General features: G+C 36.8%; 2 long non-coding RNA genes across 2 annotated transcripts; both read right to left on the bottom strand.

Annotated features, from left to right (window-relative positions):
* Positions 1–156: 156 nt before the first annotated feature.
* Positions 157–2990, bottom strand: LOC131017924 (uncharacterized). The gene is made up of 3 exons (XR_009099927.1): positions 2809–2990; positions 2646–2711; positions 157–1133 (listed from the first exon to the last, which is right to left on the bottom strand). It is a non-coding gene; the product is annotated as an uncharacterized LOC131017924 (long non-coding RNA).
* Positions 2991–4536: 1546 nt separating this feature from the next.
* LOC131017919 (uncharacterized) lies at positions 4537–7176 on the bottom strand. Its single transcript, XR_009099925.1, has 3 exons — positions 7032–7176; positions 6869–6934; positions 4537–5355 (listed from the first exon to the last, which is right to left on the bottom strand). It is a non-coding gene; the product is annotated as an uncharacterized LOC131017919 (long non-coding RNA).
* Positions 7177–18521: the final 11345 nt, after the last annotated feature.

The following is an 18521-nucleotide window of genomic DNA, read 5'->3' as shown; positions in this document are numbered from 1 at the left end:
CAATTTAAGAAGTTGTTCAATTTTGACACATTTTTCAATTCCGGCGATCGGCATTCTGACGTGAACGCCGGAATGCCACATCATCACCACGTCACACACACACACACTCCACTTGTCACACCCCAATTCTTGAATGAATAAATATAATCGAGGTGCAACTAATTCATAGAAATAAACAAGGAAAAACCTTGTAAAAACCCGAAATAGGATAGAAAGTCGGGCTATGCCCCTTTGGATCACAAGTTTTGTTTCATGCTTCTGACAACCAACATTCATTAGCATAAAACTAGAATTTCAAATTTAAGCTCGACATGAAGTCATCTTAAGTTGAGAAAAACAAAAGATGTATAAGAGTAATTGCTACAGCGGAAGTCTAACATAAGAATTTATCGCTAGCCTCAGCTCCGTCCCGTCAGCACCGGCCAGTCAACCTGAAAACATTTGAAAGTATTTTTGGGCTAAGTACTAATGTACTTAGTGGGCATGCATTTTCTGAAACATTTTATATTTTAATAAAGACAGTTTATCCAATCATACTTGACATGACTTAGAAGGTTTTAAATTGAAAGAAGTACTTCTAAGCATGTTAAAACATTTTCTTTCATTTGTGCGCACATGTCACACTCCCTTTCTGTTACTCGCTGTGATCCCGGACCTTTTAGCCACCGACGGATCTCTGTCTCCCGCTTACTTGAACTGAGGGCGTAACCCAGACAAGTTTACTTTGACCTCGGGACGCTACCCAGGCAGGCCTGATATTTCTCATGCTCCGGAACACATCCAGCCGAGCACCCTTATAACGCCTCTGGTTAGAGCCCGATGGAGATCAACCCACCGAGTCAACTAACAAGTGTACACAATTCTCAAACAACGTATTAGGTCATAAGAGAACCTCAATTGATTAACTGCGCGAGCCTTAAACAGAGCAGAGTGCACATAAATATTTTATTTGATAAACAGTTTTCGTTACATTAAATAAACAATTTGCATTTCATTGAAACATTTAGAGCTTAATAACTCAATCATACTTTGTACATTTGGAAAGTAAGCCCACCTGGATAGGCAAAGCCTGAAGATCATACACATAAAAACCTGTCTTGGGAAAGCAGCGCTAATCCCCCTGGTCACAAAGCCTACAAGAAATTCTATTCTTAATAGGTCTCGTGAAGCTAATCTTAAGTCATGGTGTAGTGCTTAATATTCTATGATTCACTTAGCCGGGTTTTCAAAATTCAATGAATAAATAATTGAAAATATTTTTCTTGAGTTAAGAACACCAACAATATTCTTACTCATCTTTCTTTAATAATTGGAATTATAAATAAAACCAATTAGATCATAAATATTTCTATTGCAAAATATAATGCAAATCATATCATGCTTAGCATATAATAAGTAATTTACTTAAAATATGCACATAATAATAATATAATATTATTATGAAAACTAGTCTTTGAAAATAATTAATCAAACTAATTAATAGTTCAATTAATTATAATAGGGTAGCCCAATTAATTAATTAAATTAATCAAGACAGCCCAAAGTTTAAAATAATAACTGACCCAAATGATATTTAAAATAAGATCTAGCTGAATTAAACTAATCAGCCCAACTGATAAATAAAATAAAGGCCCAATTGTTAATAAAATAAAAACCGGCCCAACTGATAATAAAATTTCGCAGCCCAAAACTTAATTAAACCCCGGCCCAACACCCAAGCCCACTCCCCAACCAAGCCCAACCCCAAAGCCCAACCCTCACCCTAGCCCAACACCTCCATCCTCTTGTCTCCCTCATCAGCCGCACACACACACTATCACATATCTCAACCTCTCTCTCCCAAGGCTCTGTCCCCCTCCCTCTCTCGCGGTTCACGCCACCACCCCCTTCTCCCTCATCCTCACTCATCAAACCGGCGAGGCAGCCGCTCCTCCTTCCGGCGAGGCAGCCGCTTCTCTCTCCTGGAACTCCGGCGTCCGCTTGGACTTCCCCCCCCTTCACTCAAACTGGCTGACAACGGCAGCAAATGAGACGGGCTGCCGCCGTGCCTTGCCATCTCCCTCGAGTCTCTCTCTCTCTTGGCTTATTTCCGGCCGCCGCAGCAGCGGAAACTAACCACCGTCGCCCTTCTCACCCTCTCTCTCTCTCGATCCTCGGCCCGACAGTAGCGGGGAGAGCCGCCGTGCCGTAGCTCCTCCTCTCACAGACAGCGTGCCAGCAGCAGGGAAACCACCGCCGCCGACCACAATCGTCTACAGCGGCGGCGTCGCCGCCTTCTTCTCTCCCCCCTTTCCGGACAGCCTATGGCCGTCAAAAACGTTGCCCCAACTGAACTCACGCTACACCAACACTCAAATCAATGGAAAGTTGACTCTTTCATTCAAAAATATAAAATAAAGAAATTATGCAGATTGTTCTGTATATGCATATGTATCATTCTGTTTGTTTCTTCTATTTTCTTGTTTAATCGATCGGTTAATAAGAGTCCGTATAAGTCTCTGGTATGAAGGATGATTATCTGTGTATATATGTATGCCAATTTACTGTCTGTGAAATAGGTGTTTATGCTGTGTTTGATATAACCATGAAAGATTTGGGTTTACCAGTCGATGTGTTTGATATAACCATGAAAGATTTGGGTTTACCAGTCGATGGTTGAGTAAAAGGCGATCCTTTGTTTTATGAAATTATTATGAGATTATTCTATTGTTCTGCAGAAAAGAATACAGATTATAGTTAGAAGCTTCGTCAAAGTAACGTCAAAGTAGGAATGGAGAATAAGAATGAAAGTAGGAGGAATTTCTTTACCAGCTGCTGTAGAATATGATTGAGAAGAAGCTCAAGATTGGGAAACTGAATTAAGTAGAAAGCTCAATGAGAAGAATTGATTTTGGGATGAATAGGCGTTAAAGGATGGAGGCTTTTATAGGTGAAATCAGTTTATAAGTGTGGGTGGAAGAGTGGGTCAGCTTATAAGTGTGAGTGGAAGAGTGGGTGAAATTGGTGGGGAAAAAAAAAATATATCGTATAGTGTAGTGTAGTGTAAAGTGTGAGTGGAAAAGAAATAAATAAAATATAATAAAAACTGTAATAATCATTCAGTGTTCGCTTAAATAAATAACTCGTGTAGATGCTAAATGTTAAATTAAATAAATATGTAATGCATATAAATTTAATAACTAAATTTACAAATGTTTTTTTGTAAATCATTTTTGTTGGAATTAAAAATAAATTCATTTTCTTTTATCCGGCGTGAATCATCTTAAATCTAAGTTTAAATTAAATTCTAAACTTAATATAAATGGGCGGGGTGTTACATTCCTCCCTCCTTATAAAAATTTCGTCCTCGAAATTGCATATCTGGTATTCTAGCTTGTGATACTAGTCATTCTAGTCATTGTTGTGCTTATCGTGATAAAATAAGATCTTATTGTGACAACTACATAGTGTGAGTCTATACATTAGATGAAACTCTACTCAAAGTAAAAATCTTAATTGACAATCACCGAGATCTTAGTTATGTGGGCTGGCCAGACCCAACAAAACGAATCACTCAGTCAAATGGGAGCTTCGCCCCCAATCATGTCAACTTCTTATCTCTTATAAGGCTCTAATTCAACTTTTAACTTAAAGCACTTACTACTAAATACTTCAATCATAAATCTTTGGTATCATATAGGTCCATTCTATGTCGTTCTAGCGGTGTTATCACGACTAACATTCGTAAGACATTCTTGGGTAGTTCTCAAACGATTTGTAAAAGAACCCATCATTCTAATCATATAGGCAGTGAACCTAAAATGATAACATAAAACTTTCTCATCATTCATTCATACATACATACATACATATATTTGCTTTCTTTGAAATTTTGAGTCATATGGACATTAAATGTCCCTTTCATGAAAAACTTTGCTTATGCCGGAAAGATTCAAGGAATCTAACTCGACCATACATACATACATACATTGATTCGTTAAGGGCTCGGGTTGTCCCAAACACGAAATACATTCATTGAGTCGTTATGGGTTCGGGTAGTCCCAAACACGACATTGAGCTTAGTTATATGAGTCAGAGACCCAAAATAACAACATGAAGGATAATTTGCATTCACATAACATCATAAATATAAGGCGCACATTTTCTTGAAAATTTTAATACTTTGAATATACATATATATTTTTGAAACTATTATCATACCTTAGTTGCGGCAGTGTGACGGCGAGCTGAGGGCTACTGAAATTCTTAGAAGTCTAGAGAAACTATTCTAGACACGACATCAAAAACTTATGGTTATCAGAGACATGAAAGAAAACTCATGCTCTGATACCATTCTGTCACACCCCAATTCTTGAATGAATAAATATAATCGAGGTGCAACTAATTCATAGAAATAAACAAGGAAAAACCTTGTAAAAACCCGAAATAGGATATAAAGTCGGGCTATGCCCCTTTGGATCACAAGTTTTGTTTCATGCTTCTGACAACCAACATTCATTAGCATAAAACTAGAATTTCAAATTTAAGCTCGACATGAAGTCATCTTAAGTTGAGAAAAACAAAAGATGTATAAGAGTAATTGCTACAGCGGAAGTCTAACATAAGAATTTATCGCTAGCCTCAGCTCCGTCCCGTCAGCACCGGCCAGTCAACCTGAAAACATTTGAAAGTATTTTTGGGCTAAGTACTAATGTACTTAGTGGGCATGCATTTTCTGAAACATTTTATATTTTAATAAAGACAGTTTATCCAATCATACTTGACATGACTTAGAAGGTTTTAAATTGAAAGAAGTACTTCTAAGCATGTTAAAACATTTTCTTTCATTTGTGCGCACATGTCACACTCCCTTTCTGTTACTCGCTGTGATCCCGGACCTTTTAGCCACCGACGGATCTCTGTCTCCCGCTTACTTGAACTGAGGGCGTAACCCAGACAAGTTTACTTTGACCTCGGGACGCTACCCAGACAGGCCTGATATTTCTCATGCTCCGGAACACATCCAGCCGAGCACCCTTATAACGCCTCTGGTTAGAGCCCGATGGAGATCAACCCACCGAGTCAACTAACAAGTGTACACAATTCTCAAACAACGTATTAGGTCATAAGAGAACCTCAATTGATTAACTGCGCGAGCCTTAAACAGAGCAGAGTGCACATAAATATTTTATTTGATAAACAGTTTTCGTTACATTAAATAAACAATTTGCATTTCATTGAAACATTTAGAGCTTAATAACTCAATCATACTTTGTACATTTGGAAAGTAAGCCCACCTGGATAGGCAAAGCCTGAAGATCATACACATAAAAACCTGTCTTGGGAAAGCAGCGCTAATCCCCCTGGTCACAAAGCCTACAAGAAATTCTATTCTTAATAGGTCTCGTGAAGCTAATCTTAAGTCATGGTGTAGTGCTTAATATTCTATGATTCACTTAGCCGGGTTTTCAAAATTCAATGAATAAATAATTGAAAATATTTTTCTTGAGTTAAGAACACCAACAATATTCTTACTCATCTTTCTTTAATAATTGGAATTATAAATAAAACCAATTAGATCATAAATATTTCTATTGCAAAATATAATGCAAATCATATCATGCTTAGCATATAATAAGTAATTTACTTAAAATATGCACATAATAATAATATAATATTATTATGAAAACTAGTCTTTGAAAATAATTAATCAAACTAATTAATAGTTCAATTAATTATAATAGGGTAGCCCAATTAATTAATTAAATTAATCAAGACAGCCCAAAGTTTAAAATAATAACTGACCCAAATGATATTTAAAATAAGATCTAGCTGAATTAAACTAATCAGCCCAACTGATAAATAAAATAAAGGCCCAATTGTTAATAAAATAAAAACCGGCCCAACTGATAATAAAATTTCGCAGCCCAAAACTTAATTAAACCCCGGCCCAACACCCAAGCCCACTCCCCAACCAAGCCCAACCCCAAAGCCCAACCCTCACCCTAGCCCAACACCTCCATCCTCTTGTCTCCCTCATCAGCCGCACACACACACTATCACATATCTCAACCTCTCTCTCCCAAGGCTCTGTCCCCCTCTCTCTCTCGCGGTTCACGCCACCACCCCCTTCTCCCTCATCCTCACTCATCAAACCGGCGAGGCAGCCGCTCCTCCTTCCGGCGAGGCAACCGCTTCTCTCTCCTGGAACTCCGGCGTCCGCTTGGACTTCCCCCCCCCTTCACTCAAACTGGCTGACAACGGCAGCAAATGAGACGGGCTGCCGCCGTGCCTTGCCATCTCCCTCGAGTCTCTCTCTCTCTTGGCTTATTTCCGGCCGCCGCAGCAGCGGAAACTAACCACCGTCGCCCTTCTCACCCTCTCTCTCTCTCGATCCTCGGCCCGACAGCAGCGGGGAGAGCCGCCGTGCCGTAGCTCCTCCTCTCACAGACAGCGTGCCAGCAGCAGGGAAACCACCGCCGCCGACCACAGTCGTCTACAGCGGCGGCGTCGCCGCCTTCTTCTCTCCCCCCTTTCCGGACAGCCTATGGCCGTCAAAAACGTTGCCCCAACTGAACTCACGCTACACCAACACTCAAATCAATGGAAAGTTGACTCTTTCATTCAAAAATATAAAATAAAGAAATTATGCAGATTGTTCTGTATATGCATATGTATCATTCTGTTTGTTTCTTCTATTTTCTTGTTTAATCGATCGGTTAATAAGAGTCCGTATAAGTCTCTGGTATGAAGGATGATTATCTGTGTATATATGTATGCCAATTTACTGTCTGTGAAATAGGTGTTTATGCTGTGTTTGATATAACCATGAAAGATTTGGGTTTACCAGTCGATGTGTTTGATATAACCATGAAAGATTTGGGTTTACCAGTCGATGGTTGAGTAAAAGGCGATCCTTTGTTTTATGAAATTATTATGAGATTATTCTATTGTTCTGCAGAAAAGAATACAGATTATAGTTAGAAGCTTCGTCAAAGTAACGTCAAAGTAGGAATGGAGAATAAGAATGAAAGTAGGAGGAATTTCTTTACCAGCTGCTGTAGAATATGATTGAGAAGAAGCTCAAGATTGGGAAACTGAATTAAGTAGAAAGCTCAATGAGAAGAATTGATTTTGGGATGAATAGGCGTTAAAGGATGGAGGCTTTTATAGGTGAAATCAGTTTATAAGTGTGGGTGGAAGAGTGAGTCAGCTTATAAGTGTGAGTGGAAGAGTGGGTGAAATTGGTGGGGAAAAAAAAAAATATATCGTATAGTGTAGTGTAGTGTAAAGTGTGAGTGGAAAAGAAATAAATAAAATATAATAAAAACTGTAATAATCATTCAGTGTTCGCTTAAATAAATAACTCGTGTAGATGCTAAATGTTAAATTAAATAAATATGTAATGCATATAAATTTAATAACTAAATTTACAAATGTTTTTTTGTAAATCATTTTTGTTGGAATTAAAAATAAATTCATTTTCTTTTATCCGGCGTGAATCATCTTAAATCTAAGTTTAAATTAAATTCTAAACTTAATATAAATGGGCGGGGTGTTACACCACTCTCTCTCTCTCACACCCCACTCTCTCTCTCTCTCTCTCTCTCTCTCTATACACATCACCTTCCCCCCCGTCGGACCCTCCCCTCCCCAGAACCGCATCGCACCGCCGCCGCCGCCGAGCCTAGCCTCCCGCCGTCAGCCACTTCCCCCTCCCCAGAACCGCGTCGCACTGCCGCCGTCGAGCCCCACAGGGCCTCAGCCGCAAACCCTCCCTCCCCCGTCGGACCCTCCCCCTCCCCAGAACCGCGTCGCACTCGCCGCCACTTCCCCCACCACCCGCAGCCCAAAATCGACTCCGCTCTCTCTGACCTCCGACATCAACAGCAGATCCTCGCTGCCTCCGTGCCTGTACTCCCTCGATCCTGAGTCACGCCGCCGCCGCCGCTGCTCACGGCCAAGCACAGACCCTAGATCTGCAAATCTGTGCAAACAAAAAAAAATGATGGTGGTGAGATTTGGTGACGGTGAATATGGCATTTTTGGTGGTTATGGTGGAGGTGAGGGAAAACGGTGGTGATGGGAAATCCAGTTGGTTTGGTTGGTAGAGGTGGCGGGTGCGCCGCGGTTCTGGGGAGGGGGAAGTGGCTGACGGCGGGAGGGAGGGCTCGGCGGCGGTGGTGCGACGCGGTTCTGGGGAGGGGGAGGGTCCGACGGGGGGAGGGGGGAGGTGACGTGTAGAGAGTGAGAGAGAGTGGGTGTGTGACGTGGCTACGACATTGGCATTCCGGCGTCCACGTTAGAATGCCGGTCGCCGGAATTGAAAAATGTGTCAAAATTGAACAACTTCTTAAATTGGTGTATTAAAATGTAAATTCCTAACTTCACGTCAAATATGAATTTTCGACAAAGTTTGTGTATTTAGGTGCAATTTTCCCAAAATATAATTTATATACATACTATTTCATTATGTTATAACGATAAAAATAATATAAAATAATTATAAATATCTTGATATAAATTAATTCTCTACCAAATTTTGCCGATACACGTAGTAGTATGAAGTAACAATTAATGTGGCATGTGGACATGTTAGCATCGATTCACCAAAAAACCATTTATATTTTTTTATTATGAAAGAAAAAAAAATCGTGCCGTCATTACAACAATTAAAAATAATCTAAAGTCGAGCTTATTATTTGTGTTAATATATCAAAGTACCCACTTTCTTATAACAAAAATAAATTTTACCCACTCAAAATAAAACTTAAAATTTTACCCACTTTTTTATTGAATGGACTAAATTACCCTTATATATAAATGGGCAAACCCTAATTTCCTTTCATTCTCTCATTTCTCACTCTCTCTTCTCTCTCTCTACCCACACGTCCTCTCTCTTCTCTCTTTTTCTCTCTCTCGATCGACCCCCGTCTCTCTCTCTCAGAACCTGCTGTCGCCGTCGACGTTCAACGGCGCCGCCGCCGAGTGGCACGGCCACTGCCTTCACCACCGCTTCTCGTCGTTTCTTCAATCGGTAAGAGTGAGCAAGGTCGAAAGCAGCGGCGAATCTCACCGGCCTTCCAGTTGCAGCGGCGGCGGCAATATAGCTGGAAGAGAAAACTAGGGCTTTTCTTTTGTGTTCCTTGCTTTGAAACTGAGAAATAGAAAGAACAATTGAAGGGGGAAGAGACGGATGGGGGAGGGGCGTCCGAGTCGGACGTAGCGACGACCGGCGACTGTTCGCATTCCCTCCATAGGCCGTCCTTCATCACGCCGCCACCTCAGCGCCGATTTCTCTCTCTGTGTCTCGATTTCTGCTTCCGATCGCGTCCAGCAGAGCCTGGCCTCGGCCGCGCCGCCCCGGATCTGCATCACCGTCGGATCTGCAGCGCCCGCGCCACCGGCATCTCCCTCTTCAGCAGCTTCCACGGCACCTTGTGGCGGCGCCGGTGCATCTGCAGGTTCTGATCCCGCTGGAACCCTTGGTTGCAGATCTCGCACACGTACCGATCCGACTCCAGCAGCGTCTTCGGCGACAGCGACACCACCTCCGCGTCCGGATCTGGCATCCCCGCCGGCCGCCGCTTCCGCTTGCTCGCCGCGTACTCGGCGGAGGGATCAATGTTGCTCAGCATTAATTTTATTTTTAATGGAATATCAAAAACTGTATAAGCTTTGTTTTGATTGAATACTAAGTATATTGGATCACTGATTGAATAAATTGATGAAAATCGCTCAATTTTGTGCAAATGTTCTTGAATTCACAACCAAGTTTATGAATTCACAGCTGATTTGCGAATTCAAGTTTAATTGGTTGTGAATTCACAACTTGAAAAAATGTTGGTTGTGAATTCAAGTTTTATCGGTTGTGAATTCACAACTTGAAATAGTGTGAGTTGTGAATTCACAACTAACATTATTTATAGTTGTGAATTCAAACTTTAAAACTTGAATTCACAACCAATACTTGTTATTCAGTTGTGAATTCGAGTTTTAAAGCTTGAATTCACAACCAAAATTTATTTTGGTTGTGAATTCGTGGGTATTTGTAAAAATTTTATATGTAAGGGTAAAATGGTAACTGTGGGTATTTTTTTAAGTTTTTATATTAGTGGGTAAAATTTATTTTTACTATATAAAAGTGGCTATTTTCAAAATCCACTCTTATTATTTTTCGTACATATACAGGTCGTGCGGAAGCTGCCACCATTCATATGTAAATATATACTCCATATATATATATATTTATGTTCCAATTATATATATAAGGGAAAAGTAGCAAATAGCCCTTTATCATACAATCCCTTAACACATTTATCTTTTATCTTTTGATTTTGGGCTGTTAGTTCTTCAACATGTTATAAAGAGTGCAAAATGCCCCCTGCTTTTAACGGACACTTAACACCGTTAAGTATTTTTTATTTTTTTTAAATTTCTTACTAATATTTCTTACTATAAGCATATAATTTTTTTTTAATTTAAATTTAAATGTTTGTAATATTTTTTAAATAAAATCATTTTTGAATACACACACACTTACACTGCGTTCTTGTAACAATTAAAGTTAGATGAGATTTAATAGACATATATATTATAAACAAAAAAAATAAATCGTACCAATTAATATATAGTATATAAAAATAAAACATAACAAAGATAACCTTAATTATAATAAGAAATATTAGTAAGAAATTAAAAAAAATGCAAAATACTTAACGGTGTTAAATGTCCGTTAAGAGTATGGGGTATTTTGCACTTTTTATGATATGCTGAGGGGCTAACAGCCCAAAATCAAAATATAGGGAGGTAAACATGTTAGGGTATTGTATGATAGGGGGCTATTTGACCAAAATCATATATTCTGAATAATGAGCTTTAAGGATGCTAATTTAGCCTAAATCGAATATTCCACCCGAATTGACCTAAAAAATCGAGAGTTAAAACCTATTTTATTCTTTAAAAAGTTAGCTTAATTGATCCGAACTTTATTCCCTCAAAAAAAAAAAATGATCCGAACTTTTTTTTTTTAAGGCGAAATGATCCGAACTTTAAAATAACATAAAAAACGATAGGGCCAGCTCAAAAATTAATGAATTGATCTCATCAATCGATTTTTTCTTGTTACTTTGTCAATCATCGTCACTTTGCTGCCTAATTTTAATAATGTGTTTTTACAGTTGTTTGTCAGATTATTATATAAATTAAAGTTGGTATGATACTCTTTTTTTGCATCTAATTCGAGCTTAAGTATTTCAATCGAGAAAATTCAATTTATTTTTTAGTTACAATAAAAGAGATTTCAAGGATTTTTATATGTTAGTAATTTTTTTCTATAAGTTTTCTCAGTTAATGGACTAGCTCAACAAGAAAGTTTAAGGTTAGGATTGAAATTGTTTAGCTCAAAAAAAAATCAAATTAAATTAAATCGGATTAGAATTGATTCAATTGATATCCCTACTTAATTTAAAGTGTTTTGATCATATGCGTCTCTTTTATATTATTATTTTATTATTTTTATATACTCCCTCCGTCCCTAAAAATTGTGGTTTTATTACTATATTGGGATGTCCTTAAAAATTGTGGTATTTCTTTATTTGAAAATAATTCCACAAACTTTTTCTCTCATTATTTACAAAGAGGTGTTGGACACAAACTCCACTAAATAATTGTGGGACTCAATCTCTACTTAAACACGATTATCATATATTTTTTTTAAATTCGTGCCATCTCTTTCGATCCATAATTTTTAGGGACGAAGGGGGTACTTATTTTAGTTGATAAATAACTTGCTTAAACGGATATTAGTGTTCATTGGTCTACAGTCGAATTCGAACCACTACTACACCTATAGCTTTCCAATCATGACAAAGTATAATTTCTTGTTTTAATTTTGGGCAAAGGTGCAGATTGCCCCCTGAACTACACCCCCCTAGAGCTTTTAGTCCCCCATTCTCGGTCAACGCGCGTTTACCTCCCTGAACTCCCGAAAGAAGGGTGCAATTAACTCCACCCGTTAAACGGCCGGTAAACGTCGTTTTCTTTAAATTTTTTTATTTTTATTTCTAGTGGGCCCCACTCCCTCTCTCTCTAGCTTCAACTTGGCCTCCGTCCGTTTTCCGAAGCTTCCGCTGCGGTGTCGATCTCCGCCATGAACCACAGCCACAAGCGCCGCCGCTCCATCAAATCGCCGTCGCGAAGAACGGGCTCCATTCAACAAATTCAGAGCGAATTACTCAGAAATCGGAGCCTAAATCGAAGGCCAAAGAAGTCGTTGCTGCTGGAATCAAGAGATCGAAAATCTTAATCAAAATTCCTTGCAAGAGCAGCAAAACGGAGGACGAAAATCCGCAAGAAGAGCCGCTGAAGACGGAGAAAAACGACGAAGACGATTGCAGCGGTGAAGTGCAAGAAGAGGAGAAGATCAATAACAATAATATTGATGAAGAAACGAAGACATGGAATTTAAGGCCTCGGAAGCCTCTACACAAGTCGCTGAACCCGTGAAGAGCAACGGTCCGTCAATACCGAAAAGGAGTAAAGCGCAGTCGCCGTTGAGGAGTCTAAACAACAGATCGGGGGAAAACGACGGCGGTAACGGTGAGAAGAAAGAGAAGAGGAAGCTGAGCATCTCTATCCCTCTAACGAAAGAGGAGACCGAGGAGGATATTTTTGCGCTGACCGGATCAAAGCCGGCAAGGAGGCCCAAGAAGAGAGCGAAAAATATACAAAAACAAGTAGATGTAAGATGAGATCTGATTCAATTACTTGTAGTCTGCAGTTACTTGTATTTGAGAGATAAAATTATCTGCAACCTGAAACTCCTTTGTTGCAGATTAACCAATCAAGCACCAAATTGTAGCAATAACATTAGCCCTAATTTTATCAATCTTCATCTGTTTCAGCAATCCCAACGCATCCGTAATTACATTGAAGAAATCATCAATTTTTGGTTTAAAACCCAAAATTTTCAGATCATCCAAAAACCTCAAAATTTCACCACCACCGCCGCCGTAATTCAGCTGCCGGCACATCGTTGCAAGAATCAAAGAACCAACCTTTTGAGCCGCCGGAGAGGTGGACGACGCTCTCCCGCTTCTGTTCGGCGGAGCCGAGCAGGCAGATGAACCAGTGGAGGCCACCGGCGAGAATGATGGCGGCGGTGGAGAAGAGCGCATCGGGAATCCATTGGAGAGAGAAAGGGAGTGGGGCTGGGGCCCACTAGAAATAATTTTTTTTTTCTAAAGAAAACGCCGTTTAACGGGTAGAGTTAATTGCACCCTTCTTTCGGGAGTTCAGGGAAGTCAACGTGCCTTGACCGAGAATGGAGGACTAAAAGCTCTAGGAGGGTGTAGTTCAGGGGGCAATCTGCACCTTTGCCCTTTAATTTTTCAATGCTCGAAAAGTAAACCAATTCCATGCCTGCTCGAAGAGTATTGTATAGATACAATCGCAAATCAAATTCTCTATACAAATATTAGTAGACGACCAATATTTCCATGTATAATTTTTATTACTAGTATAGTTTCCATGTATGATTCTCTATACAAATACTCCATATATTACCAAACCGTTCTTATGGTACGTTTACTTTAATGGTAAATTTTTTATTGGAAAATGATTGATAAGAAAAGATGAGAAAATATTATTTTTTTTCTTATTAATTTTTTTTAATCTTATATTTACTTTATAAATCAAAAGATAAGAAAATGTTGAAAAATATTTTTCACACCCCTACCCTATGATAATTTTATCCAATATTGAAGAAAAAATGAGTGAAAATGAGCTGCCCAGAAAATATTTCATCATGTCCGAAAAAAATTCCATCACAATAAATATGTGAAATGATGAAAAATAAGTGAAAAATATACTTTTTTTTCATCTTTTTCATCAAAGTAAATACACCCACGCTAAAATGACAGTTTGGTAATCCCTCTTTAAGAAAAATATTAGTAGACGACCATTTCCATGTATGGGATGGGATCAATGTTGAAAAGTATATAAATACATGTAGATACGTAGAATAATGAACCCAAAATTTTGACCAATAAATAGGAATAATTATGATACGATCGCCCATGCGACACACAAGGATTGACTTTCGTAAAGAAAAAGAAAATTAAAGATTTTACAAAATACTATGGGTTGGAATTTACGAAAACTTCTAGAAAAATGAATAGGAGACGTACAAACTACAATGTACGGGGTCCATCCTATACGAATAAGATAAGCACACACATGTACATGTACACCTACAAAAATATCCACTATAAAATATTGTATGATGTGATGGCGTCACATATTACCATCGCCCTATACTAATTTATTGCATTTTGACTTTCTCATCATTTTTATCCATATCTTAGAAAATGTTAATATAATAATACATGATGATCAATCGCTCCTTTGTCTATGCTAGAGATATTATATTGATAAACGTTTTCGTTTTCAAATTTTGAATATATACTTTGTATTCTTGTGTATAGGGTTGAGTTATTGTATGAAATACATTCCGATGAATTACCTATAAATTCCGTATGAAAATTTATAAATTTTCAAAAAATAAATTTTCCGTCCTCATGAAATTTAAATCATGGATTACGAATTCATTCATCAAATAATGAATACATCCTAAATCTTTACAATTTAAGAAATAAATAATTTTTATTATATACGGTGCATATACTTATACTTATTTGAACCACTCTCTTTATGTATTTATATCATATTTACAAATTTTTGGGGAAAAAAAATATCATACTCCCTCCGTCCCGCGAGTCTTGACACGTTTTCCTTTTTGGGCCGTCCCACGAATCTTGACACGTTTCCTTTTTTGGCAATAATTATTACATTCTCTCTCCTACTTTATCACCTTTATTATATTCTCTCTCCTACTTTATCACTTTTATTACCTTCTCTCTCCTACTTTATCATTTTTATACTTTATTAATTACACACTTAAAACACTAATCTACAACTCCTTAATTCCCGTGCTGAATCCAAACGTGTCAAGACTCGCGGGACGGAGGGAGTACTAATTTTCAGAAGCAAAGTAATGAAGTTGAAAATTAAATAATGAGAAAGTTTTAATATAATCAAACAAATACATTATTTTCGGGTCAGTCGCGTGGAGGTTTCGGTCATTTTCGGGCCGACCCATCAGGTTTCGGGCTATTCGAACTGTAATTTTTTATCGTACGTGTTGAAAAATTTCAGTCTTAATCCTCTCAGATTGACGAGCTAATCGGATCATCCCACGGGTTCCGACTAAATTGACCTCCCTAAAGGTGTGGTTCTATTAAGATCCTTCATATATGATGAGATCTTAAATCAATTTATAGGTGTTGATTTAATATATCCTATGATAATTGATATTTATTCGGAGAGGGAAATTTTTTACTTGAGTTCAAGTTTTGGAGGGAACTAAAATTTTATTAATTTTTTAAATATCGTTATTTAATAATATATGTTGCCTTATTCATTATTAGTATATCACTATATATTAACTTATTTATTAGTTTAATGTCTCACGAAAAATAGCAATTTCACTGATACCTATCCCAGTATCCCTATATATTTATTTATATACATGAGGATGTGATAATTAACCCGCAAATTAATAGTCGGTTGATGGTTTCAAAAAAAAAATTAATAGTCTGTTGATTGAGGAAGTGAAAATTATCGACAGTGGTAATCGAAGAAGGAATTATACTTTTTACTTATTTATACTTATTTATACTTGGACAAATAGCGCCAAAATTCACGAACTTTTACTCGATTCTCGTTTTTCTCGCGACTTTTAAAAGTTAGACAAAAATACATAACCTTTTGATAGATTCTAATTTTTCCCACGATGAATTTTTCTAGCAAAAATCAAAGCTGACGTGGCTTGATAATACTGATGAGGATACGGAGTCGTTACAATTTAAATTAAAATGTCGTTCTATCATAAAATTTTACACATGCCCTAATTTTATATTCCAACAATTGTATCTTTCTCTGATTTATCTTCTTCGAAAAAAGCATTCATCATGTTGCTTTTCATCCACCAACCCTCTGGTTCTTAGATGCTCCAAAGCATTGTCCCTTTCAAGCTTCAACTTCTGAAAACAGAGCTTGTAATACGACGTAAGCTCCGGATCGATCCATTTGCATAATTTATGAGTTGCAACCAATTTCTACCGTTTTTAACACAAAACAACACTGCTTTTAACAGCTGGAAACGACGTCGTTTGATTAGCCGGACGACGTTGCCATGTTGGCAATTTCGAGTGCCACCTAAATTTTAAATTAGACAAAATTAACAATCGTGAAAAAAATTAGAATCAATCAAAAAATTATGTATTTTTATCTAATTTTTAAAAATCGTGAGAAAAATGAGAATCGAGTAAAAGTTTATGAATTTTGACACTATTTGCCCTTTATATTTTATTACAATGACTCACGATGTGTATAAAAACAAATCAATGAGAAATGCCATTTTCAATGTTGAAACGTGTCAGGAGTTTGGGGTAGGAAAAATATTTAACCAATATGTAGGAGTCGGATTTAACACAAATTTGCGTCATTTTGCAATTTTCACATAATTTTTAAGTTGTGTGGTTAAAAAATTACTTTTTGATTTCTAAAATTTCAATATTCTCATTTTCTTTTTCCTAACGAAATCCATCTGACGTGTAATGTGGCTGTACAGTCAAATGTATACGAACCAAGATTTCTTACTGTAAGATAGGACTTATTCCAAGAAATGTCATTGTAAAAATATCTCTTAAATATTAGTTAGTAAAAGTTATATTATTAGCTGAAGTCTCCAAAATAAATCCACTCATATTTTCTTAAATAAGTATAAAATTTTGAGATTATTTCATATAAAATTACGCATTCGTATAACATCTTGTTATAGATTTTCAAAATTAATTTAGTATTTATTTTTATTGAGTAAATCTTAAGTATTAAAACAGTTATCTTACAGAACATATGGGACTCTAAACTCTCGCAGTTCACGTTATACAATGAAACAATATACTCGTGTGACCATTTTTAAAAAGAAAATACAATATTTGTCCATTAATTATAAAACATAAAATTTGACCATTTTTTATGTTTTAGGACTGTTTTGCCCTTTATTAGGGCAGACCGAATGCGAGTTTGCGCGCAGATTAGACACACATGTCACTATTAATGCCATTAATGTCATATACTCTCTCTGATGTAGTGCTGCACGAATGATACTTATGATCATATTAGTGTCATTAGTGTCATATACTTGTGTGTTGATATTATTTAGATGGGTACAATTATATAAAAATTTTGAACACTTTCCCGTAGGGTTTAGATTATCCATTTAGGGTTTATATTTCCCATTTAAGATTTAGATTATCCATTTAGGGTGCGTTCTCTTTGGCTGTAAATTTATCATGGGAAAATGAATGATAAACAAAATTTCACCCTTTAAATCAATCCTTTCTTTTCCGGTTTTCCCACATTTAACCATCACTCATTCCTCATTTACATTACAAAGGAGAGATAATATTATCACACCATTTTTGGAGGGTTAATATTATCCCTCCTTTGTAGTGTAAATGAGGAATGAGTGAGGGTCAAGTAGAAAATGTGGGAAAAGAAAGGAAGGATTTAAAGGGTGAAATTTTGTATATCCTTCATTTTCTCATGATAAATTTACAACCAAAGAGAACGCACCCTTAGGGTTTAGATTCTCCATTTAGAGTGTTGCACGAATGATACTTATGGTCATATTAGTGTCATTAGTGCCATATACCCTCTCTTATGTAGTGCTGCACGAATGATACTTATAGCCATATTAGTGTCATTAGTGCCATGTACTATGTGCCTAACCCACGCGTAAACCTGAATCCGGTCCGCCCTAATTAAGGGCAAAACAGTCTTAACACGTAATAAATGGTCAGATTTTGTATTTTTTCAATTAGTAGCTAAATATTGTATTTCCTTCTTCAAAATGACTATTTCAAACGCGCTCTCTTATAGAATCGTACGTAAATAAATTCAAAGTTAAATAATCAATTATGTATACCCTGACATTTTTTAATTACATTATATATATATATATATATATCATCATCAAATAAATTATTACATCATTAACTTAAAATCCGTAGTAAAGAAGAATCTTTTGATATATCAGATTTATCATTTGAGCTAGCCTCGTTGGTATATCCTAACTATTGAAACAATCATAATTAACAAACAAATCCAAAACTGATTAGGGCAAACTTTGATCAAAAGTAAGCTCTGAATTTAGAGAGTGTATCCCAATTAAACAATTATAACGAGGTAAGACTGTAAAATAGTTTGAAATATATCTATCTCACCAAGTCACTTTCAAGTTTCAATAAACAAATAAAATAAATAAGCATAAAATGTGACTTCCTTTGCTACAATAGATTAGAGAATATAATATACATAATACCGTAATATTTTATTTGATATACTAAAATATAGTATGATTTTTATAAATTAAAAATTTAAAAATAATAAATATAGTATGATTTTTTATAAATTAA

This window comes from Salvia miltiorrhiza, chromosome 3, assembly GCF_028751815.1.
Source record: "Salvia miltiorrhiza cultivar Shanhuang (shh) chromosome 3, IMPLAD_Smil_shh, whole genome shotgun sequence".
In the NCBI taxonomy this organism is placed as follows: domain Eukaryota; kingdom Viridiplantae; phylum Streptophyta; class Magnoliopsida; order Lamiales; family Lamiaceae; genus Salvia; species Salvia miltiorrhiza.
This window is presented reverse-complemented; position numbering and strand designations above follow the sequence as displayed.